Source organism: Squalius cephalus (genome assembly GCF_949319135.1).
Source record: "Squalius cephalus genome assembly, chromosome: 23".
NCBI classification, from domain to species: domain Eukaryota; kingdom Metazoa; phylum Chordata; class Actinopteri; order Cypriniformes; family Leuciscidae; genus Squalius; species Squalius cephalus.
The window spans coordinates 3,301,167-3,324,314 of NC_137144.1; the positions used below are offsets into that span (position 1 = coordinate 3,301,167).

The 23,148-nt window shown below is 40.5% G+C and overlaps 2 gene segments (V, D, J or C); both read right to left on the minus strand.

Moving 5' to 3' along the window:
• Window positions 1-1,990: 1,990 nt before the first annotated feature.
• The window catches only part of LOC307151302 (immunoglobulin lambda constant 7-like), a 35,339-nt gene continuing 14,181 nt past the window's right edge, over window positions 1,991-23,148 (minus strand). The window contains exons 4-5 of the C gene segment in view: window positions 21,652-22,093; window positions 1,991-2,077 (exon numbers count right to left, since the gene is read on the minus strand).
• LOC307151301 (immunoglobulin lambda constant 7-like) lies at window positions 2,186-3,761 on the minus strand. The segment is given in 2 exons: window positions 3,671-3,761; window positions 2,186-2,502 (listed from the first exon to the last, which is right to left on the minus strand).

The following is a 23,148-nucleotide window of genomic DNA, read 5'->3' on the forward strand; positions in this document are numbered from 1 at the left end:
CCCCAAGCGTAAGTTCTTACGCAGTACTCGTTCCCTCTCTAGAGAGAACCGAGGTTACGTTAGTAACCGAGTACGTTTTACCACCCCTTTAAGAATATAGCCTGTTTTTCACGCAATAAACCCTTTAAAATGTGATTTTAAGCCCAATTTTATTATTATTACTCTTATTATTAATAATAATAATTTTGCATGCAGCTGCCACACACAAATATAGTTCAATTGCTATTACAATATTTGATGATTTTACTTATTTATTTATTGCAAAAATGTGCAGCCCTTTCCTATATCTCTATCCATGATATTGATCCATAATAGAAGGATGATTGGATGAGGGATGGATGTATGGATATCTATCTATACAGATGCACAAACAATATCAAACTATACAGAAAAAATAGTACTGAATTATGTGTGTTACACACAAGTGTTCAACTAACCCCTCTGTCTGTTACAGTTAACCCCGCATATGGGGTAAGCTGTGACATCTGCACTTCTGTCACTTTCAGTGCAACTGTATGAAAATGGAAGGTCCTAGAAAAAACATTAAGTGCTCATTTGTAGCAGAGATGTGTGTGTTGCTTGTGTAAAAAAAGAAGAGGAATCTAACTTAATTATTTTTTTTAATAATTGGGCCAAAACCAAAGTGTGTTAGGTTGTGCCCCGCTCTCCCCTACTAAGAAGTACTGGGTAATATTACTGGGTAATATAAGGTAACTACATGGGTTCAGGGTTAGTACCTAGTTATTACCCAGTTATTTCAATTACTATAATAAGCACATAGTAAGAACATGGGGAACAGGACTGTAAAATAAAAAGCTACTGATTATTGAACATTGTTTAGTGTGGAATGATAAAACACAGTTCAATTATCTTAAGATGTTGAATTTCAGAGGAACTATCCTACAGCAAACACTGAACCAGACTATTCAAATGTTGAGCAAGGAATCTCATTGGCTGCAGGATCATCAGAAGCCAATCAGCTTGTGCCATGCGGTAATGATGTCATTGCTTACAGACTGCATGTAAAGGACTGATCATCCTGATCTAGATCCAGCCCTGGTCCTGGAGACTCTCCCTATCAAACACCTGATCAACTCATCAGCTCATCAGTAGAGACTCAAGACCTGAAATCAGATTAGAGACATTGTTGGGAAACACTGATCTAGAGTTTCATGACTGAACTTGATATTTATATATTAACTGTGTGTAAATGTGTGTAAATGTGTGTGTCTGTGTATTTAATGTTACTGTGCTTCGGCCATTTAAAGCCGTTCTTTAACCCTGTCAGTAAAGCTCTTTGACTCTGATGAGTCTGAGGTGAGTCTGTATCCCGTCCTGATCTCTCTTCGGTCTCGTCGTGAGCTCACAGTCTACAGCAGCTTTTGCATTCAGAGGGTGTTTTATATGATCAGCACATGCTTCACTCTGCATGTGTTTATAGCTCTATGAACTGAACATGACATGATCAAGAGCTCTTCTTCATCAACCAACAAACATGACTTTCAGCATCATCTTCCTCTTGACTCTGGCAGTGTTTAGTTCAGGTTTGAATAATGATTTATGATTGTATTTTCACACACTAATAACACTATATTATTACAATCAACATCACTCTTGTGTTTATGAAGAGAATGAGTCAGTGTTTCAAACTTTTACATTCTTATACAATTACTGTCACAACGGCTGATTCATGATTTATGCTTTTTAAATTATTTTTATTATATTATTATATTTAAAATACCATCACCTTCTTTTGCAGAAGTGAAAGTGTTCCAGTCCAGATCATGTAACCAATCAGAGAGTGAGACTGAAAACCCCATTTGCATTGTCAGGGTGGAGTGATTGTGATCCTCTCAGAATAGAGCAGCTCTGTCTCCAGAGACCATGTTCAAACCCCAAGAGCTTTATTTGACATTTACTGCTACATCAACCTTCTGAAAAGCACCTGCATCTTCATCTGTTAGTTGAATGATGTTGTCAGACACAAAGTGAACTTGTTGAGAAGCTTTATTGAATGTTGCAGCAAACACAGCAGATTGAAAGATCACACACACACACACACACACACACACACACACTCAGTTTCAGTATTGAGTTGTAAAGCACTCCAGCTGCAGCACTAGACTCATGTGAATCCTGCCTGACACAGGACACTCAGATACGGCTCATCTTCAGGAGAGAAACATCAGCACTCAGAGCTCTTGTGGAACGAGACCTCATGAGGAGCTCCATCATGTGTTACTCTGCAGACGTACAGCTCTCCCGCTTCCCAGAGTGCTTTGCTGAGGGTCAGGACGCTACTGCGGCTGTAGCGGCCGTCCTGCTGGCTCTCTGCGCTGGTCAGAACCCCCTCGGTGACCTCTGACCCGTCCAGTGTCCAGCTCACCAGCGCCCCCTGTGGAGAGTAAGAGCTGAGCAGGCAGAGCAGTGCGGCTGAGTCTCCAGAGATCTGCAGAGAAGAGGGCGGCAGCAGAGACACTGAGGGCTTCACTGTGGGACCAGCTGCAGGAGACAAACACAACACATTCACACACACACACACACACACACACACACACACACACACACACACACACACACACACAACACACTTTGTTTAAAGCTTTCATACATATTGCATTATAAAATAATTTTAATGCATTAATTATGCACTGCTATATACATTAAAATGCATGTATGATCTAATAAATAAGTGTAACAGCAGTTATAACACATATTATCTATTATCAGGCCGATCTGACTGCTTTAATTCCAGCAATTATTCACTCTGAACATAAATATCTTACATTTTGAGATATTCACCTGAACTGAAAATGTAACTCAATTTCAAACAGAGTTAAAACACAATTGAATCACACAGAATGAACAAAACACTGAATTATAAGCACAACATGAGCAAAAGAGATTCAGTATCATTGACTGAACTACAGAAAGGAGCAACATTTACATTCTGATGTCAAATCTCTTTTTCCATGTATGATTTCTACAATAAAAGATGAACTAAATATGAACTCAGTGTAGAAATAAATGAAGGAAAAACAAACCTGTAATAAACTGATTAAATTCATAGTGAGACACAGTGTTGAAATATGTTTAGATTTTTATTTCATTTTATATTTCTATATTTAAAAAAAAAAAAAAAAAAAAAAGATAATGCATTAAAACTCATGACAAACAAACAATTCTAGATGTAACAATGAATTTGCAAATATTATAAAACATTTTTACTTTGGTTACAGTTATTTATGAAAACATATGACATTATAACATACGCTATTGATACCTTTATAATGCATTATACATAAAGGCTTCAAGTAAAGTTTCGCCACAATAGCAAATAATCATTATTATTAATAAATGTTGTTCTTGTTTCAACTATAAAACACTAAATTGTATTTTTTTATTAGGTGATTAAATAGACAGACTTACCGATCACCAGTTTAGTTCCTCCACCGAAAGTCCACCACAGTGATACAATCTAATGAAACGCTCGTACAAAAACCTCTATTCCACTCGAGTGAACACACACTCCAGCAGAGAGAGAGAAACAACACTTCAACACACTGATATTAGAAGATCCTCAGCTCTTCTCAACACTCACTCATTCAGATTTGACTAAATGCTTTCTGATATAACACTGTTTAAAGAAATATATTTGATGAGCTGTGACCTCTGAGGTGACCTTTGACCTCTTTGATCATGGATGATGTTGTGGAGTTTCTCATAATGATGCTTCTGTTCTTCATATGCAGATCAATCATCATGATTCACAGAAAAACCTGCAGCTTCAGACTTCAATCTTCAGTGAAAATCTCTTCAAATAATGAGTTTATTGAATATTAGAGCCAAAGTCAATAGAAAGTGTCAACAATGAAAATATAAAAGGTATTTTGCATGTTCTACACAGTCAAGCATGTTTTCATATTCAAGGTCTGTTCTAAAAGTATCTGGACTGGTTATGAATCTCCACACAAGATCATGAAACGTGAACAAGCTCTAATGTCTCCATCTTTAACAGCCTGTTTCTTCTCCATTTGATGATTTCAGACACACATGAGGCTTCATGATAGATGGAGTGACACCATGAACTCTGATTAGAGATTCACAATCAGTCCTGATACTTTCTGAACAGACTCATGATTCATGATCTTACTTTAGTGATGGCGCTTCATCTAGTGGAAGTGTAGCAGTGATGATGGTCACATGACTGAATATGGACACAGAGATGGACGTTCATCTGCACATCCTCAGTGTCTCAGGAGTCACAATAAAAATACTAAATAAAGTCATGATTCTGTAACTCTAGTGTATATGAGTTTGTTCTCAGCACAAGCTGTTGTAAATCCTGCCCACTTCTTTGCATTGTCAGCACATGCTTCAGTGCTCTGAGAGTGTTTATAGTGCTGTGAGTTTAACACTTCATGACTGAGAGCAGAACACAATCTTCATCATCACACAAGACTAAACTACAGCAATGAACACAATCAACATCTTCATCTGGACCATTGCACTGTTTATTCAAGGTTTGTGTAATACAGATTTTACAATGATTATTAATTATCTTAAAATGTGAAATATATATTAATCATTTTTATTTCTGTTTTCTTTCAGAGTGTAGAGGACAGATCACTGTAACTCAGAGTCCATCAATACCAGCAGTTCAACCAGGAGAAGAAGTCAGAATAAACTGTAAAACCAGCAGTAATGTGTATTTTAGTGGTTATCCTTACTTAGCCTGGTATCAACAGAAACCTGGAGAAGCTCCTAAACTCCTCATATATGGAGCAACACACCGTTATACTGGAACTCCATCTAGATTCAGTGGCAGTGGATCTGGCAGTGATTTTACTCTGACCATCAGTGGAGTCCAGACTGAAGATACAGGAGATTATTACTGTCAGAGTTATCACAGCAGTGGTTATGTGTTCACACAGTGATAAAGAGTCGTACAAAAACCTCTGTCAGTCAGACGTCACAGTGACTGCACTGATACAGCTGAGAGAAACTGCAGCTGCTGATGGAGGATCACAAACTACACAATATCAAACCTTTCACTGACTTTATTCATTTATTATGATGTAAGTAAACATATCTACATATAGAGAATAAGTAACACAATCTTATATCTCTTACAAAACTAAAATGTGGAGAAATGTGAGTGTTGCTCGTCCCTGTAAAACTTGCCACTACAATATTATCTATAGAACTTAACCGAGTTTATTGAAATTAACTGAGTTGAATTGGATTAACAGTGTTGTTCATCATTATGCACACTGTATATAATGAATCACTATATAAAGTCAGATGTCAGTGAGTATAAAACACTGAGAGTCCACAGTCTGAGCACAAGCGCTACTCTTCAGCACAAACACAACATTCAATAACAGAAACAACTCGAAATGTCCAACAGAACTGAACATTAGACATTAACATAAACTGCCAACATCTTTCCCCGTGTGCTCTACGATCTACTTCAGGCTTATGATGCTAAACGCAGCCCTGGGCCGTGGACCTGGAGTTCCCAGCATGCTTTGCAAGGGTCTGCATTAGTATGGAATTATATTCGTAACTTTACAACTGAACATAACTTTTTAAAACTGAATGTAACTTTTTCAGAAACTATCAAAAATATGCCATTACAAAAGAAGAAAAACATAATTTATACATAATAATTTAAACAAAAAAAAATAAATAATAATGAACTCAGTCGCACAAATTTAACAGGCTCTTCAAATATGCTTTTCAAAGATTCGTTTTCGCAAATCATGGATTCTGAATGCATTGCCGCACATTTCGCTTACGCTTCGCAGTTTTTCGTTTGCTGATTTGGCACAGACCTCTCGTGGGGGTGGGCTTAACAGTGATCTACTCTGATTGGATAGTGAGCTTTTGATGGACAGGTGCTCTCTGACCTGGAAGTACAGATGTCACTCAGTGGTCCACATATTGGAAAGCTCTCGCGGTGATTTGTATGTAATACGTCGTGCTTTGTATTACTAAATACGTAAATAATATTTGACTTTCGATCATCTCAGTCTGTAAAGATGAGCTCTCAGGAGAGACACGGAGCGGCATCATCTTCCTCCTCCGCTTGTCCTTCAAGGCAGCTTGAATTAAGTTTGTGTTACTGAAGTAACCAATAACATCAATAAAAGTTTTATTCATGTAGTGTGCAACAGTTCGTTGCGGGTTATTATTGTCATTCACAAGTTTGCAACGCACTGATGTCATGTCATGATGTTATGTAGTTTGATTGTTTGCTCTTTTGTACAGTTATTACTGTAGTGACATAGTGCGATTTGATAAGTTATAGGCTATTTAGGCTTACATTTAAATTTACACAACACATTGACTGAGAGACAGACAGAGTAGGCTATACATATAGTGACACATTAATAGATACATAGATATAAATATATAAATATATAGACAGCTAGATTAATAGATAGACACATATATAGATAGGTTATAGACACATAGACACATAGATAGATAGATAGATAGATAGATAGATAGATAGATAGATAGGTAGGTAAAATGGATTGCAACAATACATCCTCCATGATGTGCCATTTGAGGAGCACTCATCCTGCCATTTTGCAGGGTGCAGAGGAGCATTCCCCCTGTTCCCAGGCCTGCTACTGCCACTGCTGGGCCATCTCAGCAAGGTATGTATTGTTTGAAATATAATTATAATTGAAATATAATTACAAACTTTTGGGACACTGTTAAGAAAGTCCATAGCCCTATGCCCTACAACCTAACGTCCCAATCACAACTGCCAATCATGTTAAAAAATAGCTTCAATGTGAATATAATATAATATAATATTGTGTGAATATACATTTTATAGGTCTACATATGAGACACACAATGCTACAGCTGATGCCACAGTGTAAGTGAAAAAATACATCAACCCGTATTTGCCCAGAACTCATGATCCACTAACTTACTGGAAAGAGAGGATTTTTTCAAAGGCTGGAGAAATTATCTGTAAAAAAAGAAGTAGGCTAAGTCCTTCCACAGCAGAGAAATTAATATTGTTGAATAAAAATCTCTAAAAAAGTGAGACATTGTGGCTTGATTTCTTTTATTAATATTCATTTTGCAGGACCAAAATAACATTATGCACAGTGAGGAGCCTACAGGTTACAAGCTTCAAATATTAGAAAAATACAATAATAAAAAAACACATTTTTTTAATGGCTCGTCAAGGTTGTTTCAGATCAACACCTGCAAGTGACCACTGTGTGTCACTGTTGAGACGGGTGTCGGATTGATTCGAAGCCTTGACACAATATGGCACATTTGGTTCAACTGTTTCATTGCTTCACGAAGCCTCGATCTGGCCACCACTAGAAATCACACAACAAGACTACTCACATGACAATACAAAACGAACCAGCTCAGGACAGCAACACAAGGGGCTTAAATAGGAGAGAAAATGATAAGGACAGCAGGTGACACTGATTAAACAATAATGACAAACGAGGAGAACAAGGGGGCGGGGTAAGCAGTGTTGCCAGATGTACGATAATTTTGACCTCTGTACGATGTACGATCAATAATGGAAAAAATCCTATAATGTACGATAATTTCAGAACTGTGTGACACTTCAAATGATGGTCGTTGTAATCATAGGGTTTCTCATTGACCTAGCTGTGGATTCTACGTCTACCGGGGGAAGAAAGTGTAGAGAGAGGGAGCGAGAGACCTTGCGTGTGTGTGCTAGTGTGCCTCACGAAGCGCATGTAAGGATACTAATACTAATACTAATTTTTATTTTCAAACTATTGAAGGTCTTTCCCTGGATGTTTTATAAGCGTGTGTAGCGGGAAGGCCGCTCAAGGGGAGGTGCTCGATTGACTACCTCTACATATGCACGACTACGCCACCCTGTTTAACAGGGAAATATTAATACTCATACATTTAATAACCCACCAAAAGGACACAGGAACGTTGTTATCGAGGAAGGGCCAGAGACGTGGATACAAAAATATTTTTTTTTATTGTAGTCAGCAACAATCTTAAGACCACATTAAAAGACTGGGTCATCATGCAACACTCTCAACACTCAAGGAGGAAGCCGAGGCTTAACAATGGCAGGTACACTACTTTAGTGAGCACAAGGCTCCTATAATCACTCTTACCACCCTGTGCACAGGTATCACACACACACTCAATACGGTCAAGCATGACAGCACTCTGTGACAAAACCTCCACCACAGCACGTGAGGGCCTACTAGCGGCCTGCCTTGAAGCCTCGGCTCCTGTAATGAGAGCAGAAATTACTGCACCGGGCTCAATATACAACAGAGACACTAACTACAAAAGAAAACACAAATAATAGACACTTAAATCAACAAACCAGAAAACAATACACAATACTTTCAAAAGCAAAACAGATATAAACCAAAACATTCATAAATAAATACACAGAAAAATATATATAAACAACAAGTCGCACAATTTGAAAGACTAGTTGGAGAAACAACCCAGCGATCACAGGGAGGAGCGCTGGAGAGCAGGCGTCACACAAGACGCATAAATCAAGCGCACGTGTTGATGAGAAATGTTATTGCCGGGAAGAATCCGGACGTACACACGACAGGAATCCGAGTGTATAAAGCAGCAGCGTCAAGCAGCGTTGCCCCGCAGGTGTCACTGACAGTCTATTCCTCCTAAAATATAAACATAAAACATATACCGTATTTTCCGGACTATAAGTCGCTCCGGAGTATAAGTCGCATCAGTCAAAAAATGCATCATGAAGAGGAAAAAAACATATATAAGTCGCACTGGAGTATAAGTCGCATTTATTTAGAAATTTATTTCACAAAATCCAAGAACAAGAACAGACATTTAATCTGGAAAGGCAAGTTATTCAACTACACAGTAGCACACAGAACAACAGGCTGAGAAGGTGTCCGGTATGTTAACGCAACACATTAACAGTTATTCAGCTACACAATAGCATAAAGAACATACCTGGGAGGCTGAATAGGCTAAATTAACATAAGCCAGCGAGTCCAACAAGCAAGTTACCAGTAAACAAGTTCACCAAGCTCCCGCGATCATTCCACATCACAGAATCCATTGAATTTTCTTCATATGGTGTCGCTTCTGAATAACTCCGCCAACTAGAGCGCCCCCCCCCCCCCCCCGTTCCTTATTTCCATTTCAGAAAGTTGGCAACCCTAGGCGTGACTGGCCTGGAACGCTACCAAGTCGTGAGTCGTGGTTTGAAGTCATGATTTACGTGCTCAAAAACCTGCCTGGAACGCAGCATTATCCTCAAGCTCAACGCATCACCAGACGCGGAACCGCGCAAGAGGAACGCCAGAGCAGAGTAGCAGCTGCCAACAGCCCACAGCCGCGATTTATCCTCGAAGCTAAAACGGAACAATTGTTTACATGACATCACGCATCTCTGTTTAACTAGTCAGCCAAACACATACCTCATAGCGAGAACGGTTGAGGACTCAGGAGGGGCAGTGCCCAATGCCGCACCACGCAGACGACAGCCACAGGTAAACAGTGACTCGAAACCCTTTTTATATGGTCCCGCATCGTTATGATTGAACTCACGCCAAACTCATTAGGTTAATTAGACGCAGCCGTCCGTCCCACTACACGTGGTTCAAAGAGACGGCTACCCAGCTGTAGTAGACCAGCAAAGCTCAACAAACTATGGAAACCCTTTGTGTTTTCAGTGTTTCTTTTAAACAAAATCCAGACATGGCCTCTTCACCAGCTGATGAGGTGCAGCTTTTGAAAACTGAATCTTACTATGCTTGATGACTTGACACATTCAGAGGCGATGTATATTTACACACCATTCCTTTATTAAACAGCTATGCCTTCCTTAGTTATCAACAACTAAAAACCTTTGTAAGAATTATGTTCTAATCTTGAGTTAAATATGTGGATTTTAGGTCTCTAGCTTGTTCAGTGATGCATACCCATAAATGAACTCAGCATCTGGAGGCTGGCTTCTCTACAAAGCAACTGGTATGATCTGTAAAATAAGACAACGGGAACTAATTTTACATTATCACACAGTGCAGATAGTTTTGTGAATTTCAATAGATTGGCACTAACAGTATTTTGTTTTTCTGTTTTAAACATAATGAAAAGATCATTTACAGAGTTAAGATTGTATGACAATCTTACTTTATTTTATTTATTTGTTTTTTTATTGTTAGTTTATTGTAATCTGTTATTTTTTGTAAAGTACTTTTGTAAACACTCATAGAAGGCACTATATTAGCAAAGTTGCACTTACAATTACATCATATACAGTTTTAATGAAATTGGATGGCATTTTAATTTCATAATTTTGATTTATTCAGGTGGACAGCGTAGAAGATGGTTAAATCTAGTTCCTCCAGAGTCCAGAGTCTGAAGGCTACATTGTTCATCAGTGTTTCAAAGCACCAAGTCACCACTTTAGTTGAGGGGCCACACACATGATGAAGTCATTGATAAATAATGCTTAGTTAATGATGACTACTGTATTTGAATGCCAACAGAATTCGTATAATATGTGCTGTGATTGGCCAATTTTGGGGTCTGTCCATTTACCTGCAGGCTATGAAGAAGACATGAACATGCTTGGAAACTTCAGAAAAAAAGTTCTCACATTAATTGATATACTGTTCTAGCCTGTATGCATGCATTAGATAATGTGGATTTTTGTACATTCCTTTAATAATTCGAAGAGTAGTCTTGCATGCATGAATTAATACTTTTTTATGCATGAATTCATGATGATTCATGTACCATAACCATAGCTGTATCCACAATTTTTGTGAACAAAGAAAACATCATGATCATGTGTAATAAATCATAATTCATGATGATGTACTCATCTTAGTTAATGTTTTAATTAAGGTGTTGTTCATCCATGAAGTCATGAATGAAAAACGTTGAACTCGTGTAAGTTCCTGATGATTCATGAGATATTAATGCATGAATGAATGCATATTTCATGCATGAATTTATACATGAATTCATGATAATTCATGTACCCTTACCGTAAAGTGTTACCAAAATACTAAATAAAGTCATGATTCTGTAACTCTAGTGTATATTAGTTTGTTCTCAGCACAAGCTGTTGTAAATCCTGCCCACTTCTTTGCATTGTCAGCACATGCTTCAGTGCTCTGAGAGTGTTTATAGTGCTGTGAGTTTAACACTTCATGACTGAGAGCAGAACACAATCTTCATCATCACACAAGACTAAACTACAGCAATGAACACAATCAACATCTTCATCTGGACTCTCTGTCTGTGCATTCAGGGTAAATATTTTGTATAAAAATCTTGCAAAATAAACAATCACATCTCATTTACAATCATATTAATGACTAAACTGTCTAATTTCAGAGATCTGGGGACAAGTGACAGTGACTCAGAATCCAGCAATAAAACCCGTCAAACAAGAAGAAACTGTTACGATCAGCTGTAAAACCAGTCAGCCGATTTCTGGCTGTCGTGACTGTGTGTCCTGGTATCAGCAGAAACCTGGAGAAGCTCCTAAACTCCTGATTTATTATATAAACACCCGTTATACTGGAACTCCATCTAGATTCAGTGGCAGTGGATCTTACTATGGCAGTGACTTTACTCTGACCATCAGTGGAGTCCAGACCGAAGATACAGGAGATTATTACTGTCTGAGTAGACACACCATCAACAGTAAAGAAGTGTTCACACAGTGATGAAGAGTCGTACAAAAACCTCTGTCAGTCAGACGTCACAGTGACTGCACTGATACAGCTGAGAGAAACTGCAGCTGCTGATGGAGGATCACAAACTACACAATATCAAACCTTTCACAGACTTTATTCATTATGTGGAACAGTAAAGTACACAGTAAAAAACGCACTGTCAAATTAACACTTAAAGTGTTAATTTTAACATTACTCTGGATCATATACGGTCCCAATCTATCTAGTGTAAAAAGTTTGTAGTGTTGAATTTAAAGTGTTAATATAGCACCTTTCAGTGTAGAAAAAAAATACTCAAGTGTTGTTTGACACAAAGTGTTACACTTACAGTTGTTAAGTTTTACACTATGGGGTTTTAACACCCCTGGTGTTGATTTAATTCCATTGGATTACACTATATTAATTCCACTGCATTACACTATAAGTGTTATTAATAAAGTATTCTGTTCAGTGCAAAAAAAAATTACACTATTATATATCAAGAGTATTCAGACAGATGTATAAATCCAAAGTTTATTAACTAATGGGCAAAATGGCTCCTTTAAAAAATATGCCAGATGTGTAAAGGTCAAATTATCACATTCACGAGGTGTTGCACAGAAGGAAAAAAAAAAGTCAATAAAATGTAAAAAATCATCAAATTTGCCTAGACATGAACAAATATGACAGGTAGATTTGAACAATATTGCAGAAAACTACTTGTCGACAGTTGTGTAGCATCCATGAATGCAGTTCCTCTTTGTCCCATCAACGAGCAGGTATAGTAGTAGTCTTTGAGTTTATCACCGGCAGTGAGCAGGTAGTAGTAGTAGTCTTTGAGTTTATCACCGGCAGTGAGCAGGTAGTAGTAGTAGTCTTTGAGTTTATCACCGGCAGTGAGCAGGTTTAGTAGTAGTAGTCTTTGAGTTTATCACCGGCAGTGAGCAGGTAGTAGTAGTAGTCTTTGAGTTTATCACCGGCAGTGAGCAGGTAGTAGTCTTTGAGTTTATCACCGGCAGTGAGCAGGTTTAGTAGTAGTCTGAGTTTATCACCGGCAGCGAGCAGGTAGTAGTAGTAGTCTTTGAGTTTATCACCGGCAGTGAGCAGGTAGTAGTAGTCTTTGAGTTTATCACCGGCAGTGAGCAGGTAGTAGTAGTCTTTGAGTTTATCACCGGCAGTGAGCAGGTAGTAGTAGTAGTCTTTGAGTTTATCACCGGCAGTGAGCAGGTTTAGTAGTAGTAGTCTTTGAGTTTATCACCGGCAGTGAGCAGGTAGTAGTAGTAGTCTTTGAGTTTATCACCGGCAGTGAGCAGGTTTAGTAGTAGTAGTCTTTGAGTTTATCACCGGCAGCGAGCAGGTAGTAGTAGTAGTCTTTGAGTTTATCACCGGCAGTGAGCAGGTTTAGTAGTAGTAGTCTTTGAGTTTATCACCGGCAGTGAGCAGGTTTAGTAGTAGTAGTCTTTGAGTTTATCACCGGCAGTGAGCAGGTAGTAGTAGTCTTTGAGTTTATCACCGGCAGTGAGCAGGTAGTAGTAGTAGTCTTTGAGTTTATCACCGGCAGTGAGCAGGTAGTAGTAGTAGTCTTTGAGTTTATCACCGGCAGTGAGCAGGTAGTAGTAGTAGTCTTTGAGTTTATCACCGGCAGTGAGCAGGTAGTAGTAGTCTTTGAGTTTATCACCGGCAGTGAGCAGGTAGTAGTAGTAGTCTTTGAGTTTATCACCGGCAGTGAGCAGGTAGTAGTAGTAGTCTTTGAGTTTATCACCGGCAGTGAGCAGGTAGTAGTAGTAGTCTTTGAGTTTATCACCGGCAGTGAGCAGGTTTAGTAGTAGTCTTTGAGTTTATCACCGGCAGCGAGCAGGTAGTAGTAGTCTTTGAGTTTATCACCGGCAGTGAGCAGGTAGTAGTAGTAGTCTTTGAGTTTATCACCGGCAGCGAGCAGGTAGTAGTAGTCTTTGAGTTTATCACCGGCAGTGAGCAGGTAGTAGTAGTAGTCTTTGAGTTTATCACCGGCAGCGAGCAGGTTTAGTAGTAGTCTTTGTGTTTATCACCGGCAGTGAGCAGGTAGTAGTAGTCTTTGAGTTTATCACCGGCAGTGAGCAGGTAGTAGTAGTCTTTGAGTTTATCACCGGCAGTGAGCAGGTAGTAGTAGTAGTCTTTGAGTTTATCACCGGCAGTGAGCAGGTTTAGTAGTAGTAGTCTTTGAGTTTATCACCGGCAGTGAGCAGGTTTAGTAGTAGTAGTCTTTGAGTTTATCACCGGCAGTGAGCAGGTAGTAGTAGTCTTTGAGTTTATCACCGGCAGCGAGCAGGTAGTAGTAGTCTTTGAGTTTATCACCGGCAGTGAGCAGGTAGTAGTAGTAGTCTTTGAGTTTATCACCGGCAGCGAGCAGGTTTAGTAGTAGTCTTTGAGTTTATCACCGGCAGTGAGCAGGTTTAGTAGTAGTAGTCTTTGAGTTTATCACCGGCAGCGAGCAGGTTTAGTAGTAGTCTTTGTGTTTATCACCGGCAGCGAGCAGGTTTAGTAGTAGTCTTTGTGTTTATCACCGGCAGCGAGCAGGTTTAGTAGTAGTCTTTGTGTTTATCACCGGCAGCGAGCAGGTATAGTAGTAGTCTTTGAGTTTATCACCGGCAGTGAGCAGGTTTAGTAGTAGTAGTCTTTGAGTTTATCACCGGCAGTGAGCAGGTTTAGTAGTAGTCTTTGAGTTTATCACCGGCAGTGAGCAGGTAGTAGTAGTCTTTGAGTTTATCACCGGCAGCGAGCAGGTTTAGTAGTAGTCTTTGAGTTTATCACCGGCAGTGAGCAGGTTTAGTAGTAGTCTTTGAGTTTATCACCGGCAGCGAGCAGGTATAGTAGTAGTCTTTGAGTTTATCACCGGCAGCGAGCAGGTATAGTAGTAGTAGTCTTTGAGTTTATCACCGGCAGCGAGCAGGTAGTAGTAGTAGTCTTTGAGTTTATCACCGGCAGTGAGCAGGTAGTAGTAGTCTTTGAGTTTATCACCGGCAGCGAGCAGGTTTAGTAGTAGTCTTTGAGTTTATCACCGGCAGTGAGCAGGTTTAGTAGTAGTCTTTGAGTTTATCACCGGCAGCGAGCAGGTATAGTAGTAGTCTTTGAGTTTATCACCGGCAGCGAGCAGGTATAGTAGTAGTAGTCTTTGAGTTTATCACCGGCAGTGAGCAGGTTTAGTAGTAGTCTTTGAGTTTATCACCGGCAGCGAGCAGGTATAGTAGTAGTCTTTGAGTTTATCACCGGCAGCGAGCAGGTATAGTAGTAGTAGTCTTTGAGTTTATCACCGGCAGTGAGCAGGTAGTAGTAGTAGTCTTTGAGTTTATCACCGGCAGTGAGCAGGTTTAGTAGTAGTAGTCTTTGAGTTTATCACCGGCAGTGAGCAGGTTTAGTAGTAGTAGTCTTTGAGTTTATCACCGGCAGTGAGCAGGTTTAGTAGTAGTCTTTGAGTTTATCACCGGCAGTGAGCAGGTTTAGTAGTAGTAGTCTTTGAGTTTATCACCGGCAGTGAGCAGGTAGTAGTAGTAGTCTTTGTGTTTATCACCGGCAGCGAGCAGGTTTAGTAGTAGTCTTTGAGTTTATCACCGGCAGCGAGCAGGTATAGTAGTAGTCTTTGAGTTTATCACCGGCAGTGAGCAGGTTTAGTAGTAGTAGTCTTTGAGTTTATCACCGGCAGTGAGCAGGTTTAGTAGTAGTAGTCTTTGAGTTTATCACCGGCAGTGAGCAGGTTTAGTAGTAGTAGTCTTTGAGTTTATCACCGGCAGCGAGCAGGTTTAGTAGTAGTCTTTGAGTTTATCACCGGCAGCGAGCAGGTATAGTAGTAGTCTTTGAGTTTATCACCGGCAGCGAGCAGGTATAGTAGTAGTAGTCTTTGAGTTTATCACCGGCAGCAAGCAGGTAGTAGTAGTAGTCTTTGAGTTTATCACCGGCAGCAAGCAGGTAGTAGTAGTAGTCTTTGAGTTTATCACCGGCAGTGAGCAGGTAGTAGTAGTAGTCTTTGAGTTTATCACCGGCAGTGAGCAGGTAGTAGTAGTAGTCTTTGAGTTTATCACCGGCAGTGAGCAGGTAGTAGTAGTAGTCTTTGAGTTTATCACCGGCAGTGAGCAGGTAGTAGTAGTAGTCTTTGAGTTTATCACCGGCAGCGAGCAGGTTTAGTAGTAGTCTTTGAGTTTATCACCGGCAGCGAGCAGGTTTAGTAGTAGTCTTTGTGTTTATCACCGGCAGCGAGCAGGTTTAGTAGTAGTAGTCTTTGTGTTTATTGCCATATCAGCATCAGCGGCAGCGAGCGGCTACGCTGTGTGGTCTCTTCAATGCAGTCAAGGTGTTCTTGTATGCTGGTCCCTGCCAAAGACACAAATAACACTCAAAGTCAGCTCTCCAACTGGCCGTTTTTATATTAGTTTTCCACAATACAATCAACCCAAATGGCAATATTTTTAGGCAGACAATAGGTCCAAATGTACCTTTTTGAAGACGACAAGGTGTTGTTCAGCTTGATATGAGGACATCTTTCCAGGTCTCTTGCAGCCTTGTGGTGATGGTGGAATCAAATCAAGGAGGAGACAAACTGATGCAAGATCGCCACCCCTTTCTACATAACAGAATTTATGACACACGTCACAATAACATGTGACAGCTTCAGCAAACAATGCATGAACGCCTATAGATAATCTTATTCTGAACTATAGTCTAACCTGAATCATCAGTTTCATCATCTTTCACTGCAGAGTCAGTCAGGGAAGGTCTTGGGAGAAGCCTTTTCAGGAACTTAGCTGAGGTCTTCTGTTACATATTCATGTATTTGTGATTTATTTATTCTGTTATGATTGGTTTGTCCTCTAGGGGGCGAGTATGTTGTGTTTTTGTTTTATTAGGCACTGATTGCCGGCACCTGTGGATCCTGTGTGTTTGGCATAAGAAGCCTAAGCGGCCAAACCTGCGTGGCGGGCGGGGTGTTCGGCGGCGGTTCTGTGTGCTCTCCTGTTGTGTGTCTTACCCCGGTTCATTTTCCTATCGTTATGTCTATATCATTTTGTTAATAAACCCCTATTGTACGAGCTGAGTTGTCTATGTCCTCTCTTGTGTTATGGCCGCGGTCGTAACATAATTGGGGGCTCGTCCGAAACTATTACGTTTTTGTTTTGTTTTTCTATGTGTAGAGGAAAATGTGTGACGTATTTTGCCCGTCCTGGAAAGTGTTTGGTGTAACTGCTGTGGTCCCACGTGAGTATTTGCCCTATATTTTTGTAGTCGCCGGGTAGGTTGGACCTGCCACTTTGTTATTTTGCCTTTTTTATTTTTAGTGGTTATTCGGAGTGGGGGTACGCTTCAGTTCACGTGTGGCTGATCTTGTTAATGGGATCGGTGCGCAGGTGGGCATGAGTTTAGTGTTTAAAGTCGCCCCGAGCCCTAACGCCACTGAAGACTAGATGGTAAAATTAAACTTGTTATAGGGTAAGTACATTTTTCTGTGGGATCGCTGTTAGTTACAATTAGTTTGTTAGCCGCGGTTGTTTGGTTGCTTAAATGATCGTTAATTAGTCAGAGCAAGTTGTTTGCATACGTGCATACGTTTGATGTTCATTCGTTTATTCGAGTGCGGATAAAAGTTTGAAATGGCTTCGGTGGTGGATGTTTTTCAGGAATCTCCTTCTGAAGAATTGCTTTCATTGTATACAAAGGAGCAGTTGTTGCAGATAGCAGAGTTTTATAAAATAGAAATAGCTTCTAAGGACAGGAATTTAAAGGAAACTTTGCGGAGCATACTGAAAAGTAACCTGGTTTAGTTGGGTATTCTAGAAAGGCCCTTAGCAAAGGAAACTGCTGGTCCTTCTATGGGAGATCATGCCATTCGTTTGAGAGAATTAGCTTTGAAAGAAAAAGAGTTGGAATTTGAAAATGCAAAGTTAGAGTTACGAAAACGTGAATTGGATCATGAGTTTGCATTAAAACGAATGGAATTAGAAATGGCCACTAAGAAGGGTGCTGCTGTCTCTGAATTTGATGTGGGACGAAATCGGAGGATGGTTCCTCCTTTTTGTGAAAGGGATGTTGAAAAATACTTTAGTCATTTTGAAAGAGTTGCGATTACTTTAAGTGGCCTGCAGATTTTTGGTGTTTATTACTGCAATGTGTAATCACTGGTAAGGCACAAGAAGCTTACTCTGCCTTGACTATAGACGAAGCAGCAGATTATGAAACCGTGAAATCAGCAATTCTAAAAGCCTATGAATTAGTTCCGGAGGCGTATAGACAGCGTTTCAGACATTATGTAAAACTTTCTGATCAGACTTATGTGGAGTTTGCGCATGAGAAAGAGATATTGTTTGATCGATGGTGCGCGTCCAAAAAAGCTGAAAGCAGAGAACAGTTGCGACAACTGATGTTGGTGGAAGATTTTAAAAATGGTTTGCCTGCTGTTCTTTCTACGTATTTAAATGAACAGAAAGCTGAGACACTTCACAACGCTGCTATGTTAGCTGATGACTTTGTGCTGACGCATAAGGTAGCATTTAAGGAGAAGTCGTGGGACCGATCTCCTGTTTCTTCATCAGTTTTAAGTTCGAAAAGATCATCTGGCAATAAAACAGTCGTTCCTTATGATGACAGGGCTTGCTTTTATTGTAAAGCTTCTGGACATTTAATTGCAAACTGTCCCATTCTTAAAAAGAAGTCCAGCCCAAAGTCTGTTGGTTTGATTTCAGGTGATTTTCTTTCGAAATCTGTTCTTTCGTCTGACTCCATGATTCAGCCCGAGAAGGCTGGATATGGGCCATTCCTGAATAGTGGAACTGTGTCCGTGTCTAGTTCTAATGAGTGTGTGCCCGTTAGCATCCTCCGAGATACTGGGGCTGCTTTGTCATTCATTTTGGAGGGAGTATTACCGTTGTCTGAAAAGACCGCTACTGGTACTTTTGCTCTAGTTCGAGGTTTCGAAATGGGAGTTATAGAAGTTCCGTTACACCGTGTTCACTTGAACTCTGAATTGGTGTCAGGGAACGTGATAGTAGGTGTTCGTTCGTCTTTGCCCATTCCTGACGTAACTTTCATCTTGGGAAACGATTTAGCTGGAGGCAGTGTGTGGAGTTGTTCAAATGTGCCACCTGAAGTTGTATCGTCACCTCTCGATGCTACTGCTGATGAGTGTGCTGTAAAGCACCCTGATGTGTTTTCAGCATGTGCGGTTACACGTTCTATGGCTAAACCTGATGCTCATATCTCAGATGAGGTGGAGTTAAGTGGTACGTGGTTTGAAAATCCTGATTTAACCAATTTGTCTTCTGTTGCTCCACAGGGGGAATTAGATCCGCATCCTCTGAGTGCTGAAAAAGGTTTTGAACATCTTGCAGATTCGTCTCTGTCTTCTGATAAACTAATTGCCACTCAAAGGTCAGATCCTACGCTTGCGTCATTATTTGAAGTCGTTCATACAGAGCAGACGTTTGGGAATCCACCCCAGGGTTACTTTCTTACTATCCTGGTCTATGAGGACACTAGTTTTACTGGGACACTGGTAACTAGATACATTTGGACGGCACTGAGTTCAAGTGTGTGTATGTATGAGAGTGATACGAGACATTGTGCCTGTGCTAGACGTACAGTAAGTGATTGTGACTCACTTCTTACACACACAATCATAATTCAGTGACTGATAACTGTGGCAAATAATCTGTTTCTGAGGAACACTGGTCGCATGGCACTGCTTAAGCATGGAAACCCTGAACTCACCTTTATAATGATTGCTGAATCTGCCCTGGAGCTCATCTTTGTCTGTAAACGGCATGTCCTCTTCCAGATCTTGATCTTCTCCTTCACTGACTCACTTCAGCCATCATCCCATGTGTCTGCGCGCATAGAAAAAGACTCTCATTAATCACAACCATTGCATTCATTTGACATATTATTCAAAAAGCTTGTTTTAAATAAATTGATCAATTATGGTAAACAGCATTCAAGTTATTTTAATACTTTATTATATGATATTTAAGGAATATGTTAATTGATAATAACTATTCATTCATAGATTTCATTCACAATTGATAAATTATAGACAATAATAAAGACAATATTAATAAGACTGAATCAGACTGACAGTTCTAATAATATTCAGAGTATATTTTATTATAGTCAGGAGTAATAAGAGCACATATTTGTGTCTTAATGTGTTTAAAGCAAGCAGAACTGTAGTAATATTAACAGTAGCATATCAGGATACTGTACTGGGTGAAATAGCCTCCCCTTCACATACTGTAGTCATGCCAACGCGTTATTATGATGGCTAGACTATTTTATGAGATCAGAAAAGGTAGCAGTTACAAATATAGTGCAATCGAAAACGAGTTTAAAATGACAAGCATCGCTGATTCCCTCATGTCAGTCTGTAAACAGAATCACTATAGGTCCGCTAGCACCGTTAGCATCACGCGCTAGCTGCTTTCTAACTGTAAAACGAGCAGCGAAGAGCATACAGAACATGCACAAACAAGCCAACCGGACCCACATGCTATTAGAGAAGCAATTAAACAACATTATAACTTACCTTTTGGATAACCGTTGCCTTCATCAGGTCCACAGATGTCTTCTCAGGTGCAGAGTTTCTGTACAGTCCAAACCGGAAATGACGTGACGATGAACGACTACACCTCTGATTACGTTGTACTTATAATAATATAAACGGGATTTTATTTATTTATTTATCATATATTTAATGCACAATTAATGAATTACAGGCAAAAATACTTAAATAATTAGTATTTTGCATTAAGTTGCTATACATTTTAAAGCTGATTGAAGCTCCGCCCACTGGCGCCATCTTGTTTTCGCGATCTCCCGCCTACCGGTACCGATCTGACCAATCACTAAAGCTGATTGAAGCTCCGCCCACTGGCGCCATCTTGTTTTCGCGATTTCCCGCCTACCGGTACCGATCTGACCAATCACAGGCCCCAAAGAATACACTTGTGTGAAAAATGCCAATTTTTGATGACGCGGGTGTAATACCAGGACCTGGCTACAGGAGCGCACTCTCGAATTCAGGGGATACACACATAGACAGTAAAAGAAATGGACACAGCGACCCCATTGGAACTCAATAGAGACAAGTGAAGCCCATTTTTAGCGATTTCTTAGCACTTCCTTTCCTGACGCGCAGACTCAAACCGAGCAAAGCGTTACACGGACCACGTGAGCAACCCGTCTGTCTTCTAGTAGCTGTGTCAAGAGAAATCTGAATCATTCCCTTCCGAGTCTTGCAGAGACGGAGAGTGTGAGTAGGAGCTGTCCATGAGATAGGAGCAGGAGCAACTTTTGCTAAGTATTCTGATTAATTATATTGTCATTTTGCCTCTACGTCCCCTGATTGCGCGCGAGCTTCTCCTCCCGTCCATACGGTAATCTGTCTACTGTGCGACATAGAGTCGCTTGGTTATGACGCAATCGTTAGCCTACTTTTACAAAAACTGCTTCTACGGGGCCATACCATAAGCTACAAGGTAATGGAGCATTTTATACATTGTCGTGTTTCTTTAGAAATAAATAATGGACAAATAGAATCTTCAAACGCCTCAGATGTAAAGTTATTCGCTGTCAAAGTGACGCCAAAATGAATGGGAGTCAATGGGATGCTAACTGCAGGTGAAGTTCTGCTACAAGATGGTGGCACGCGGCCGGCTTCAACTTCCGGTCGACTTCCTTCCCGCCTGGATACACAGTGTATGGTAAAATTTCAGGTTTTTGTGGTATGTAAGGACATGGCGCCAAACTTTGAGAGGGAACTTCTGGGACGTAGTAAATGACATCTACGCTGTCGGATTTATGAGGACATGGCCTCTGTCCTCATAAACCCAAATGTCCCCATAGTGCGGTGCGTATTCAGGTCAAAAGTCCTCGTAAACCACAACAAACACACACACACACACACACACACACACACACACACACACACACACACACACACTCAGTTTCAGTATTGAGTTGTAAATCACTCCAGCTGCAGCACTAGACTCATGTGAATCCTGCCTGACACAGGACACTCAGATACGGCTCATCTTCAGGAGAGAAACATCAGCACTCAGAGCTCTTGTGGAACGAGACCTCATGAGGAGCTCCATCATGTGTTACTCTGCAGACGTACAGCTCTCCCTCTTCCCAGCGTGCTTTGCTGAGGGTCAGGACGCTACTGCGGCTGTAGCGGCCGTCCTGCTGGCTCTCTGCGCTGGTCAGAACCCCCTCGGTGACCTCTGACCCGTCCAGTGTCCAGCTCACCAGCGCCCCCTGTGGAGAGTAAGAGCTGAGCAGGCAGAGCAGTGCGGCTGAGTCTCCAGAGATCTGCAGAGAAGAGGGCGGCAGCAGAGACACTGAGGGCTTCACTGTGGGACCAGCTGCAGGAGACAAACACAACACATTCACACACACACACACACACACACACAACACACTGCACTGCACATTCACAGCAGAGGAATAATGCTGCTCTAGTTTTAGACTAAAGAATTATAAAACATGTAGCGACAATGGCATCTGCTTTTCACATTAAGTAGATCATGTGATGGCGAACACATCATCTTTGTCCTTAGCTGGTTAATTATTCTCTCGAGGACCATTTACCAGCCAGGCTGGTATTCCCCCCCCAGTCATACATTAACGTAAACAAAGGGGGACCCTTGTAAAACCCCCCAGTTCAGCATGGATTTCCTGTGACTTCACAGCCTCGTGACATTCCACACACACACACACACACACACTCGTGGACTTTCAACCAGAAACCCACCACGAGATGCAACTGAAGCACATTTCCATATATGGACTTCCACACAGTGAAATTTCATTTTACCATTCATTACAAATTTATAATAGAGGTGTGACTTGCTAGAGTAAAATCTTTAATTCTGAAGGTTCATGAAAGAAGTTCCTCAATAGTGTCTTGTGGTAACCCTACCTCAGACCATAAAACTTTACAACCCAGGAAAACTAACATTCCAGCGAGTCACGTCCCAAACGCACCACACACACACACACAGATTTCCCATTGACTTACCCACATAGGACATTACCAAAATGGTGATATATTTCTGAGGTGCCTTTTGTTATGACCATGTCATATTGGGGTGTCTACGATTTTGTCATGTGGTAATCAAAACTTTAAATGTGTATAATTCTGCATATCTCCTGTAACTTTGCATTTCTACAACCTTCATGTGATGTGTCTGATGTCTATGGAATTCTCTCAATATAACAGAGCCAAATTCCAATAGCAGAATGCAGTAATATACATTGTTTACACATTTCATATTTCTGGAACTGGAAGGTTTAAGTCAATCGTCCCTGTAACTCGAGCCAGGAGATCGTTCCAAACGAACAAAGGATCTTCCCGCTAGAAAAGATCTGGACAGCTGATTCGTCCTCCACGAAGAAGGGGGGCGGTACATGGGACACT